At 38.5% G+C, this 11,712-nt stretch overlaps 1 non-coding gene across 1 annotated transcript; it reads left to right on the forward strand.

The window, feature by feature from the left end:
• Window positions 1-560: 560 nt before the first annotated feature.
• Window positions 561-663, forward strand: LOC118730967. Its single transcript, XR_004991692.1, has one exon. It is a non-coding gene; the product is annotated as a U6 spliceosomal RNA (small nuclear RNA).
• The last annotated feature ends 11,049 nt before the right edge of the window (window positions 664-11,712 follow it).

Here is an 11,712-nt window from a genome sequence, read left to right on the forward strand (position 1 = left end):
ATGTGCATCCTTGTTGGTTGTTCAGCATTCCTAGTCTAGCTTTGAATTTCCCTTTTACTTTTTAATCTTCTGGTAAAGATCTCTTTTTTTTCTCTTTTTAATATTTTCTTTTATCTCCTTGCATTGACTATTATAATAGTTCTATTTATCTCTACATGATAGTCATTGAAAAACTGTGTTCAGGATTCTAACTCAGTCCACAGATCTGCTGGTTCTTGGTCAATTAAGTTTAACAGTGCAAATCTGTGTTTTATGTGAACTCCAAATCCATCAGGAATGCCATTACGTGCTATTTTGGCACTATGATTCTTTTAGTGTTCTTCAGTTTTACTCTAATATTTGATATTAGCAATTCGTGGTCAGTACCACAATCTGCTCCTGGTCTTATTTTGGCACAGAGAATACAGTTTCTTCATCTCCTGCTTTCAATTATATAGTCTATTTGATTTCTATATTGGCCATCTGGTTATGTTCATGTATACAATCATCTGTTCAATTGTTTGAAGTATATGTTCGTGATGGACAAGTTGTTGGCTTACTCCTCAAAAAATATAACCCCAGTGCTTGCTTCAGCACACATACTAAAATTGGAACAATATAGAGAAGATGAGCATGGCCCCACACAAGGATGACAGGCAAATTTGTGAAGCATTCCATGTATTTCTTTTTAAATATAATACCCAAATATAGTACCCAGTGTTTCCCAAATAATTTTAAGAAAATCCAGTGTCTCCCATAAATTATAATAGCATTCTGTTGATTACCATGGGGGAGCCTACAGTTTTTCTTATCTCCTGATCCAGATCTCTGAGACATTGTGTCTCTATGTACCTACATGCAGGGTGGTAGCTATGCCATTGTTACCTATTGGCAATACAACTGTCCAGATACTTCCTTATAGGCAGGACCACTGGTCATGCCAAGTAGCTCAAGACTGAGGATTCTCATCTCTAGCCAGAGATTCTGATGTTTTACATCTGGAAAATAGAAGGCACTGAAGCCAGTGCTTTATCATTACCCGATACCACCAATGCAGCTGTGGTCAATATGGCTAAGATTCTGTCCCTGTGTCACCAATGCCACCACTTTAGGAGGACTCAGTGCTGCTTGAGTTCTTGCTTATTTTTTTTTTCTTTTTTTAAATATGATTGTATTGAAGGGAGAAGGAGTGAGAGAAACATTGATGGAAGAGAAACACTGATTTGCTGCCTCCTGCCCACCCCTACTGGAGATAGAGCCCTCAACACCTGGCATGTGCCCGAACTGGGAATCAAACTGGCAACCTCTCTGTGCGTGGAATGACAAGTGAACCTACTGAGCCACACCAGCCAGGGCACTGCTTACTTTTCATTGCAGGTCCTTTGCTTTCAGTCTAAGGATAGCCAGGCTGATTTATAATCTAAGTAGCAAATGCAAACACACTTCCTTCTAACAATAACATACTGGGCTTGACCAAACTTTTGTACTTCTATCTTCTCCTCCCTTAGGAAAAATTCTTTCTTCATAGCAAAACAGACTCTACTGTGCGACCCACTCTCAGAATTATGCAAATATTCTTCTATCCTAGCTTGCCACATTCTTCTATCCTAATTTTCTCCAATTCCTAGGGAATGGGCAACAAATATGAGAAAGAAACTGACTGGTTATCATTTTTATAGCACAATCTCTGTAAGAACTTGACTATGACCATTATTATTACAAGCTTAATGGTCAAACTGGGCAGAATTGGCATATAACAATCCTCATAAATAGTCTTGAATTTTCTATTTATATTTCTTCCTATCACACTAACATCAACCTATGTTTTCAGTACGAATACTTGCATTTGATAAAGATAAAATAATGCTTCATACTTTGGAACTATAGCTGGAAGAGTCAGTATCAGTCCTACAGTTTGCATTTGAATCATTTGTTAAAAGCTTTCTTTGCTGGAAGCTTAAATGCTTCCTATCCAGCTTGATGTGGGCTGTTACCTTATCAGACATGTTACGAGGGCAGTACTGTGTCAGTACTTTTCAGAGAGCACTATAGAAATAAATCAGAACTCCAGACTTTACTCTTAGCTCCTGTCATACATTAAGCATTTTTAGTTTGGGTGATAGAAGGAAAACAGAAAAGTTGCATTTCAGTTGCTTTTCCAGCTCTCTTGGAAACATCATCCTATTTTCTAAGAAAATAGCTTAAAAGAGCCCTTGCTGCTTTGGCTCAGTGGATAGAGCATCGGTCTGCGGACTGAAAGATTCAAAGTTAGAGTCAAGTCATGCCCAACAGGGGTATGCAGAAGGCAGCCGATCAATGATTCTCTCTCATCATTGATGTTTCCATCTCTCTCCCTCTCCCTTCCTCTCTGAAATCAATAAAAATATAGTTTTAAAAAATAAAAGAAAATAGTTTAAAAGAGACAATTTTCTGCCAATTCTTTTCATGCTGCAGAAATAAAATACATTTGTAGGACATAGAGCACAGAAGTATGCTCACCTCCTCTTCTGATTAGAGTGGTGACATGTCCTTCCTGTTTATCGTTCTTGAGGATATCAACTTTTCCACACTTCAGTTCCTGGAACTCTTAGATGTTACAGCTTTCTCTCTCCAACTTTTCTCCACCACTTGGGTCCAAACGGAGACTGGAAAGACAACAGTCTTACTTTCAGTTCACATTTGAAGTTCTTCCTACACAAAGCTCATCTAAAAGAGAGAAGAGACAGAAGATCCAAAACTGAAGGATTACATAAGCAGAACACCAAAATAGAAATGAGAAGAGCTCTTTCGCAGACATAGCCCCAAATCTTTAAACAGACTTGGGTGTAAGCATGTGCAATTATAGAAGGTGTTATGGGAGTAATGAGGAGAGATAATTTGATCAGGTAATACCTGGATTGGATTTTAATCCTTCCACAGGGCAGGAGATTAGAGTTTGGAATTGAAATCTTGCTTAAACGCCTTTTGTGGAGGAGTTGTTCCCAAAATATAAAGAGAACTAAGAAGAAGAAAAAAATGGCTCAAGAGCCTAGGGAGACGACATGCAAGCTCATCCTGGCTTGTACTTTGGGTGGAAACAATTGTTAAAAGAGAAACCAACTGCTTTGGCCTGCAGCTTTTCAGACTAGAAAGCCACATGGTATCAGAGAATCCCTAAACTGAGAACCAAACATAAATGTTGGTCTCCAGCCAATTACACACTTAAGTACCTGGCAGAGCTGAATGCAAAATTGTCCTGCAGAGATTGTAGTGGATAATGTCAGTGTCAGTGCTTCACCCAGATTCCTGCATCTATGTTTGCTGTTTCTTGGGAGGGAAGTCCCCTCTTTGGCATGCTTTCCTACCCAGCACCTACTGGGTCTCCTTTTTCAGGAAACTGCTCTCCAAACACATCCCCCTACTCACCTAGCTCCCTGGCCTCAGTTCCAGCTCTGTGGCATAACTTTTAAACTCCAGTGTCCCCTGCAGGAGCAGCCTGAGATCGTTTTCTGTGGGACTTTGCCTGAGATCAGACCCGTGTTTGGATTTCTCCTCTTCTCTGTCCTGTTTCCCCCAACCCTTTGCCAGTCTCCCTGGAACACTTCCTTACTAAGAACTGCCATTGGACCCTCATCTCAAGTATCTGTTCTAAAGAACGTGACCCAACACATTCCCATGGGATCCTCTCAAGAAAATAAACATGTACCTCTAAAGATGAACTCTCTAGAAAAAAAACTACAAAACATACAAGAGAGCACAGCTGGCATGGCTGGTTGAGCATCAACCTATGAACCAGGAGATCATGGTTCGATTCCCAGTCAGGGTACATGCCCGGGTTGCAGGCTAGATCCCCAATAGGGGGCATGCACGAGGCAGCTGATCAATGGTTCTCTCTCACCTTTGATGTTTCTATGTCTCTCTCCCTCTCCTTGATGGTGAATATAAGACATTGTTGGGGGGCTAGCGATCTGAATCTGTGCCAGTAACCTGCCTGCTAATGCACACTGTTGCTAGCTGATAATTTATACTCCACTGATTCCTGCAGAATCTGTTTCCCAGAATACCCCCTTTTTGCAGAGGCCATAAACCATGAACCATAAACAACCCCCAAGAGGAGGTTATCAGTGCTTGTTCCAAGACAGGCCTTTGGGTGTGGTCTCACATTCCGCATTCCAACACACGGGGCTTTTCGCAAAGCCCATGAAAGGTCCGGAAGCTTGATCCATATTTGGGGGACAAAGAAACCAAAGGGTATAAAGGAAAAGCTTCCTCCATATTTTCTCACTTAGGATTTGGAGAACTGACCCTCTGAGTCACTGTACTAGTACATCTGAAAATAAATGGGTTTATCCTGGGTCTCCGAGTACTTCCTGTCTATTTTTCAGTTGCCTGGTAAATTCTGTGACATCATTTCCTCTCTGAAATTAATAAAAATATATTTTTAAAAACATGCAAGAGAATAAAAGCCATCTGAGACAGAGTCTGCAGACACAATAACAGAAATGATTGCTACTAAGGACTCAGGGTAATATAAAGACAACTTGACAGAATATGTAAATTTCCCAGGATATAGGTGGAAATAAGCAAAAATGGAAAGTATAACTGTAGGATATGAAAGCAGCCCAAGTGCCCATCAGTAGATGACTGGATAAAAAAGCTATGATTCATTTACACAATGGAATACTACTTGGCAGAGAAAAAAAAAAGGAAAGAAAGACAAGAAAAGAAGATCTTACCTTTTGTGACAGCATGGATGGACCTGGAGATTATTATGCTAAGTGAAATAAGCCAGTCAGAGAAAGACAAATACAATATGCTCTCATGTATATGTGGAATCTAATGAACAAAATAAACTGATACACAAAATAGAAACAGAGGCATGAATGTATAGACCAGACTGACAACTGTCAGAGTGGGGGGGAGGCATTGTGAGGCTGAATGAGAAAAGGTAAAGGGATTAAGATATATATTAATATATCCTGGCATGGCTCAGTTTCTGAGTGTCAACCTATTATCCAGGAGTTCACAGTTCAGTTCTCCTGCCTGGGTTGCCAGCTCAATCTCCAGTGCAGGGTGTGCAGGAGGCAGCCAATCAATGATTCTCTCTCATCGTTGATGTTTTAATCTCTCTCTCCCTCTCCTCTCCTCTCTGAAATCAATATATATATATATATATATATATATATATATATATATATATGTATATATATGTATATATATTTTAAACACATAAACCTGATTTTGCAAACCAATGTCACATCAATAAATTCAATAATTTAAAAAAAAAGAGATGTAGATAAACAATGAGCAGTGTCTCCATAGGTCTAAGAGTAGCTCCTGAGAAGATAATAAAAAATAGTGGCGAGGCAGTATCTGAAGCAATGACGTCTGATTAATGTATAGAGGTCGTGAAAGAGAGGACACAACACAATTCCTATATGAGATAAATAGAAAAGTAAGTGCATCTGAAAGAGACATGGCACAGCACAAAAGCAAAGAGAATACCTTAGAAGTGACCAGAAAGGAAAGGCAGATTAGGTGTAAAGAAGCAATAATTAGACTTCTAGGAGCATGTAATTGATAGCAGCAACTGAGGCCAGAATTCAGCAGTACAGTGTCTTCAAAGTGAAAAATGGCTGTCAACATCAACCAAATGCAACTAAAAAACAGGCAGCCCCTCTTTTTTTTTTGAAAGTTCACTTCATGCCATTTTGTTTTTTACAAAAGACCTACGTCAGTACCTGTTCCCACTAACAGAAAGAAATCCAAAGAGATTTTCACTTTTATGGAAAAAGGTAAAAAGAAAAAATAGTGTGACGTGTCCTAAGGTAATTGCTCCTTTGTATAATGCCATTTCTAAGAGCCTCCAGAGGCTCACTCTACTTTCAGATAGCAGGTGAAAGAGAAAACAGAGCCAGTTTTACACAGCAACCTGAGATTTTATAATATCTGCCTTCAGTGGCTTCTTCTTGTACTACAGACCAGGATCTACCAAGTCCTGTCTCCCTGTCTGACCCCACTTCCTTCTGCTCTTCCTCTGGCTCCCTGACCTCCTTTGTGCTCCTCCAGCATGCCAAGCTCCTTCCTCTGGTGAGACCTTTGCACTTGCACTTTCCTCTGCCTGGAATCCTCTGACCTTACATACCAAAAGCATCCTCTGCATTCATGTCTGCATTTTTAAAAGTGTTTATTGCAGTCAGTTATGTCCCTGTCACTGCCCTAGGCACTGGGGATACAGCCCTGAACAGAACAGACCAAAGTCTCTGCTACTGTGGAGTATAGGTCTTGGCAGCTGACAGCTTTATCAGTCAGGTCTTTCCTGACCACTGGTCTAAATGTGAACATTGTTCATTGTTTGTCTTCCTACTTATTCTGTCTCCTCCCAGTAGTGTGTGACTCCTTTGTAGGTGGGACCTTGTCTACCTTGTTCATCACTGTACTCTGAGAGCATGCAATGACGCCAGGAACTGTCGTGTGTTCAGGAAACACTTGTGGAAGGAATGAAAGTTAAAATGAATGTTGAAAGTCAACTTTAAAAATGAATGTTGAAAGAGTGAATTCATGGAAGGTGTCTCAGGAGGAAAGAGTTATAAGTCTATTTAAGGAAAACATAAGTTGCATTCAGAAAAGTTGTGTGTATGTGTGTGTGTAAGCAGGAAAAAAAAATGGCCCCATATAAAGGCTAGAGAATGGATATTGTGACAGAAGAGTAAGGGATTTAATAATCAGGCAGAACCTAGATCTTTATTAGGTGTAAAGAAACAATAATTAGACTACCCGGAGTATGTAATCGATAGCAGCAACTGAGGCCAGAAGACAGCAATACAGTGTCTGTCGATTGGGCTGTGTGTCACCCAAAGGAGCTAGCATTTGGTCTTATAAAAAGAAAGTAGTGTGTATGATGACCATTTGTTTTAAAGTAAGATAGTAACTTTAAATCCATATTTTGCTATTTAATTTAAAAAGTAAAGAATGTTTCTACTTTGTTGGAATTAAAAGACCTGTTTAGTTATAATTATTTTTATAAACTAATTTTAATTAACATAATATTTTATGATTTCATAGTCTATGTGATTGGTAAAAAGACATTTTCTTAATAATCAACTTCTTACCATGCTTTATATAAACAGAAACATTGAAATAGGTGTATATCAAGCATCGGAACCCAGTTATGTACAAACTTTAAAATGTATTTGTCCCTGACTGGTGTCAAGTTTATGAGCCCACTTGAGTCTGGGTGGTAAATTTTTCAACATCATCATTATATTTGGCATGTAATGAAACATAACATGTTTCATATGTTCAAGGCATTATTCTAACCCATTTAATTTTCTCCAAAAATGCCTTGGTGCAGGGACAATTGCTCTAGGTTCGTGGTCAGCAAACTGCGGCTCGCAAGCCACATGTGGCTCTTTGGCCTCTTGAGTATGGCTCTTCCACAAAATGCCATGGCCTGGGTGAGTCTATTTTGAAGAAGTGGCATCACAAGAAGTTTAAGTTTAAAACATTTGGCTCTCAAAAGAAATTTCAATCATTGTTACTGTTGACATTTGGCTCTGTTGACTAATGAGTTTGCTGACCACTGCTCTAGGTCATTTAGCTGATGAATGGAGTGACCAGGATTCAAATGCAGTAGCTTGGCTTGTAGCCTGTGAACCACAACTCCATGCTGATTCAATCCTCCCTGTGGAATTTCATTTCTCCCAGAGTTTTCTCCCCTAATCTTTTTATGCAAACATAGGCACACTGTGCTACTCCCAGGTCCTGCTGGCCTCCTGCTTTAATGAATTTCCTACTTTCTGAAATGTCCAGATGGAAAATCAATGACATGCCCACCACTTTGTAAAGGTAGGGAGTGCCATAATTTAGAAATAGAGACTTTCGCTGTGCCTAAATTGTGAACCTACCATGTCTTTTGTTCTCAGCTGTGAGTTTAGCAAGTCGTCCACACCAGTCAGGAATGCCTGGGATTCCTGGAAAGGATCTGAGTTGGTACATCATAGCCTCATGTCCACTTCAGCACATTCATGTTACAAAACCATGACAGGAAGTAACATCAGTATCACTGCATTAGCATAAGGAATTACAGGAACTTTGTAGGGTATTAGTGACTACTGGTAATAAACTCATCCCATTTATACACTCAGCTTCAATAAGTTAACAATAAAACCATCACTTTTCAAAGTTAAGAGCACTATGAACCAAGCTCTTCCTTTGGGTAGTAAGTTTACTATTTAAAAATATGTTCTTATTGATTTTTAGAGAAAGAAAGAGGTAGAGGGAGACGGGAGAGAGATAGAAATAAAAGGCTACCTTCTGCATACAACCTGTGCATGTGCCCCAACTGGGAATCGATCTAGCAACCTCTTGGTGTATGGGTCAACACTTAACCATTGAGCCACACCAGCCAGACTGTAGTTTACTAATTTTTCTACAAAATGTCAAATGCCAAAAACTACAAAATTTTATTAGCTAATATACACTTCTAGTATTTGTATTAAATTTTAAAATAAAGTTAATTTTGTTTGTGTCACTTCTGATCATCTCTATTATATAAATATATTGTATTATAGTGTGATGATCGAAGAATTAAGCATTAGTATACTACTTAGCTCATGTTGAGTCTATTTTCTAATTTGAAAAATGATTGACCCTACCCACCTCATTAGGGTCCTTGTTTTCCGGGGTCTGCTTATTAAGAACAGGACATAATTATATTGTTCTTGGCAAAAGCTCTTCTATCTACTTATTCTTGCCTTGCCCCTGCTTATTAGCAAAACTTGGCAGTAAAGCCCTTAATGTCCTTGAGAGTGACATTTCTCAGTTTCCTGGATACTGTTTAGTGTGAAGACTTAAAAAATCACAGTCTTTTAAAAATATTTTTATTGATTTCAGCAAGGAGGAGGAGAGTGAGAGAAACATCAATGATGAGAGAGAATCATTGATCAGTTGTTTCCTCCATGGCCCTCATGGAGATCAAGCCCACAACCCAAGCATGTGCCCTAACTGAGAATTGAACTCTGACTTGTGAGTGTATGGGTCAAAACTCAACCACTGAACCATGTAGGCCAGGCGAAAAGTAACACAGTCTTTAAAACAATTGCCTTAAAAAGAGTTCAGCTATCCAAAGCATTATCCCCAACTCCCACCATCCAAATCACTTAGAAAGTGCTTTCCTGTCTGGTTGTAGAAGTTTCCCACCATCACAGACTGTTAGACCTCCTACCACTTAGGCATTCACTTCTGAAATTTTGCAATTTTTAATATTCCTAGAATGAATCTGAAGCTCAAATTTTCACAGCTTTTGTTCTGCACTGTTGCTCCCCCTAGCGTTGACTGAAGAGACAATATGTATGTAAGCAGCTGGACAATTTAATAGGAAAGGTAACTGCAGAAAGAATTGTGTGTGCCATTGAGTGGGCTCTGACACTTGGCGACCCTATGAATGAGTGACGTTCATTCTCAACAGCCCTGCTCAGCTCATGCCTACAACTCTTTTTATGGAATCAATCTATTTCATATTCAGTCTTCCTCTTTTCCTGACACCTTCTATTTTTCCCAGCATTATTGTCTTTTCCAATGAATTGTAACTTTTCTTGATATGCCTGAAGTTGGATAGCTTCAGTTTTGTCTTTTTTGCCTCCAGTAATATGTTTTGGGGTTTAATTTTATCTGAGATCTACTTGTATGTCTTTCCAGTAACTTAGGGTACTCATAGAGCTCTCCTCTAACACCATATTTCAAATGAATGAATCATTTTCTTATCAGCCTTCATTATTATCTCTTAGCATTTACATATTATTGTAAAAGTATTTCTGTGGCTTGGCCAGAGTGGCTCAGTGATTGAGCATTGATTATGAACCAGGAGGTCCCAGGTTCGATTCCTGGCCAGGGCACATGCCCAGGTTGCGGGCTGGATTCCCCAGTAGGAGGCGTGCAGGAGGCAGCCAATCAATGAATCCCTCTCGTCATTGATGTTTCTATCTCTCTCTCCCTCTTCCTTCCGCTCTGAAATCAATAAAAACTAACTTATGTGGATCTAAGTTGATGGCTCCATGAAGTCATAGGGGCCCCAAAGATGCACAAAGCTCTCCCATCTACTCTGTCCACAAATGTATTACCTTTGCATTTCAAGCAGCAGAAACAAAGGGTATACTCCAAGTTGTCTTTTTAAATTTCCTAGAAGTTACAAAGTTCTATTCCACATCATTGAGATGCTGAATAAGATCAAAGTAGAGAGAGAATAGAAACAGGGCTGAGCAACCAGTAATCTGGGCAGCAGAAGGTGATAATGACACAGCATAAAAAGAGCACCTTGAAATCCCTAAATGAGTCATGGGTGGATGGAATTAGAATAAGCACAGCAGTAATCACTTCTCTTTAGTGAAGAAGAGTAAACAATTAATCCCTTTTCATTACTCTCCATAAAATATGCAAAGAGCATCACCCATGAACCTCTGAGTGCATAGGTTTATGACTGAGATCTGGTTCCTCCTTCCAAGAGCAAAGTGCTTCATTGAAATGATGTGTAAGGAGTTTTAAAAATCTGGCAGTCGGTGCATGTTTTCTTTCTTTATTACCCCTTTTTCATTTTTTTCCTTGGCTTTTCCATCCATTTATTCTTCCATATGCATTTTTAAATAATTTCATTTTTTCAATTAAAAAATAAGATTCAAAATTGTACTTTAATTTTTGAAACAGAAATGATAAATCTTGGCTCGGGCACATTCATTGTTTACTCATGAATCTTCTTCAAGTTATTTAGATAGAGGGCAATTTTTAGCAATGAAATAAGCACTTGTAAACCTTTCACCCAAAACAAAATCTAGAACCTTGATAATAATCTGTTTTTCCATCCTCAGGATTACCCTGCCCACGGCCATGCCATCATTGCTATTCTAACTATAATCAAAGGTATTTTTAAACTTCATTTTAATTTAATTTATTCAAATTTTATTTTATATGCCCAAGAAAAGACCCTTAATAATTCTAAGTATTATGCAGTTTAACATGTTATGGCAGAAATTGTTAGCTGCCAATACTAATATTCATTCCCCCCTATACCTATTTAATGGGACAATATTGGTTTGATTCAAGGTGACAAAATTTTCAGTTAAGAAACTACATTTCCCTGTCCCACTTGCAGGTAGGCATGGCCTATGGATAATTTCTAGCCAAAGGGACATAAGTGAAAGTTCTTAGATGACACTCCGAGAAAGGTTTATTAAAGTGGGTAGTATATATCTAGGGTATATGCACCATTCAACATTCACCTTCTTGCCTTCCAATTGTGGATATGGAGGAAACTGGATGATAGAAACCCTTTCTCTAAGGATAGCAAAGCAGGAAGAGATAAGATGCCTGATAATTGCACAATCATATCACCACCAGACTGTCTATCTCTAGACTTACTTTTAGTAAAAGATAAAGATATCTATCTTATCTCTGCAGCTTTTATTTTCAGTCTCTGTCACTAACAGCAATATCCATTTCATAAATGATACACTACTGTAAAGGGGATATTTTAAGGATTCATTTCATAATTTGGAATTTTTTATGTAGGGAAGTTATTTATTATTTAAAAAACTAGACATCTTACCAAACTGTTATTAACAACAAAATGCAATATATCAGTGATAGACTGACATGAATAGAACATCTTAAAGTTGTATTTTATAACTTCTGATTTTTTAATATGGGAAATTAATGGATTTGTTTATTTGTTTTATAACTAGAGAACTTACTGAGCTCTTT

Source organism: Pipistrellus kuhlii, unplaced genomic scaffold (assembly GCF_014108245.1).
Source record: "Pipistrellus kuhlii isolate mPipKuh1 unplaced genomic scaffold, mPipKuh1.p scaffold_m20_p_3, whole genome shotgun sequence".
Taxonomy (NCBI): Eukaryota; Metazoa; Chordata; class Mammalia; order Chiroptera; family Vespertilionidae; genus Pipistrellus; species Pipistrellus kuhlii.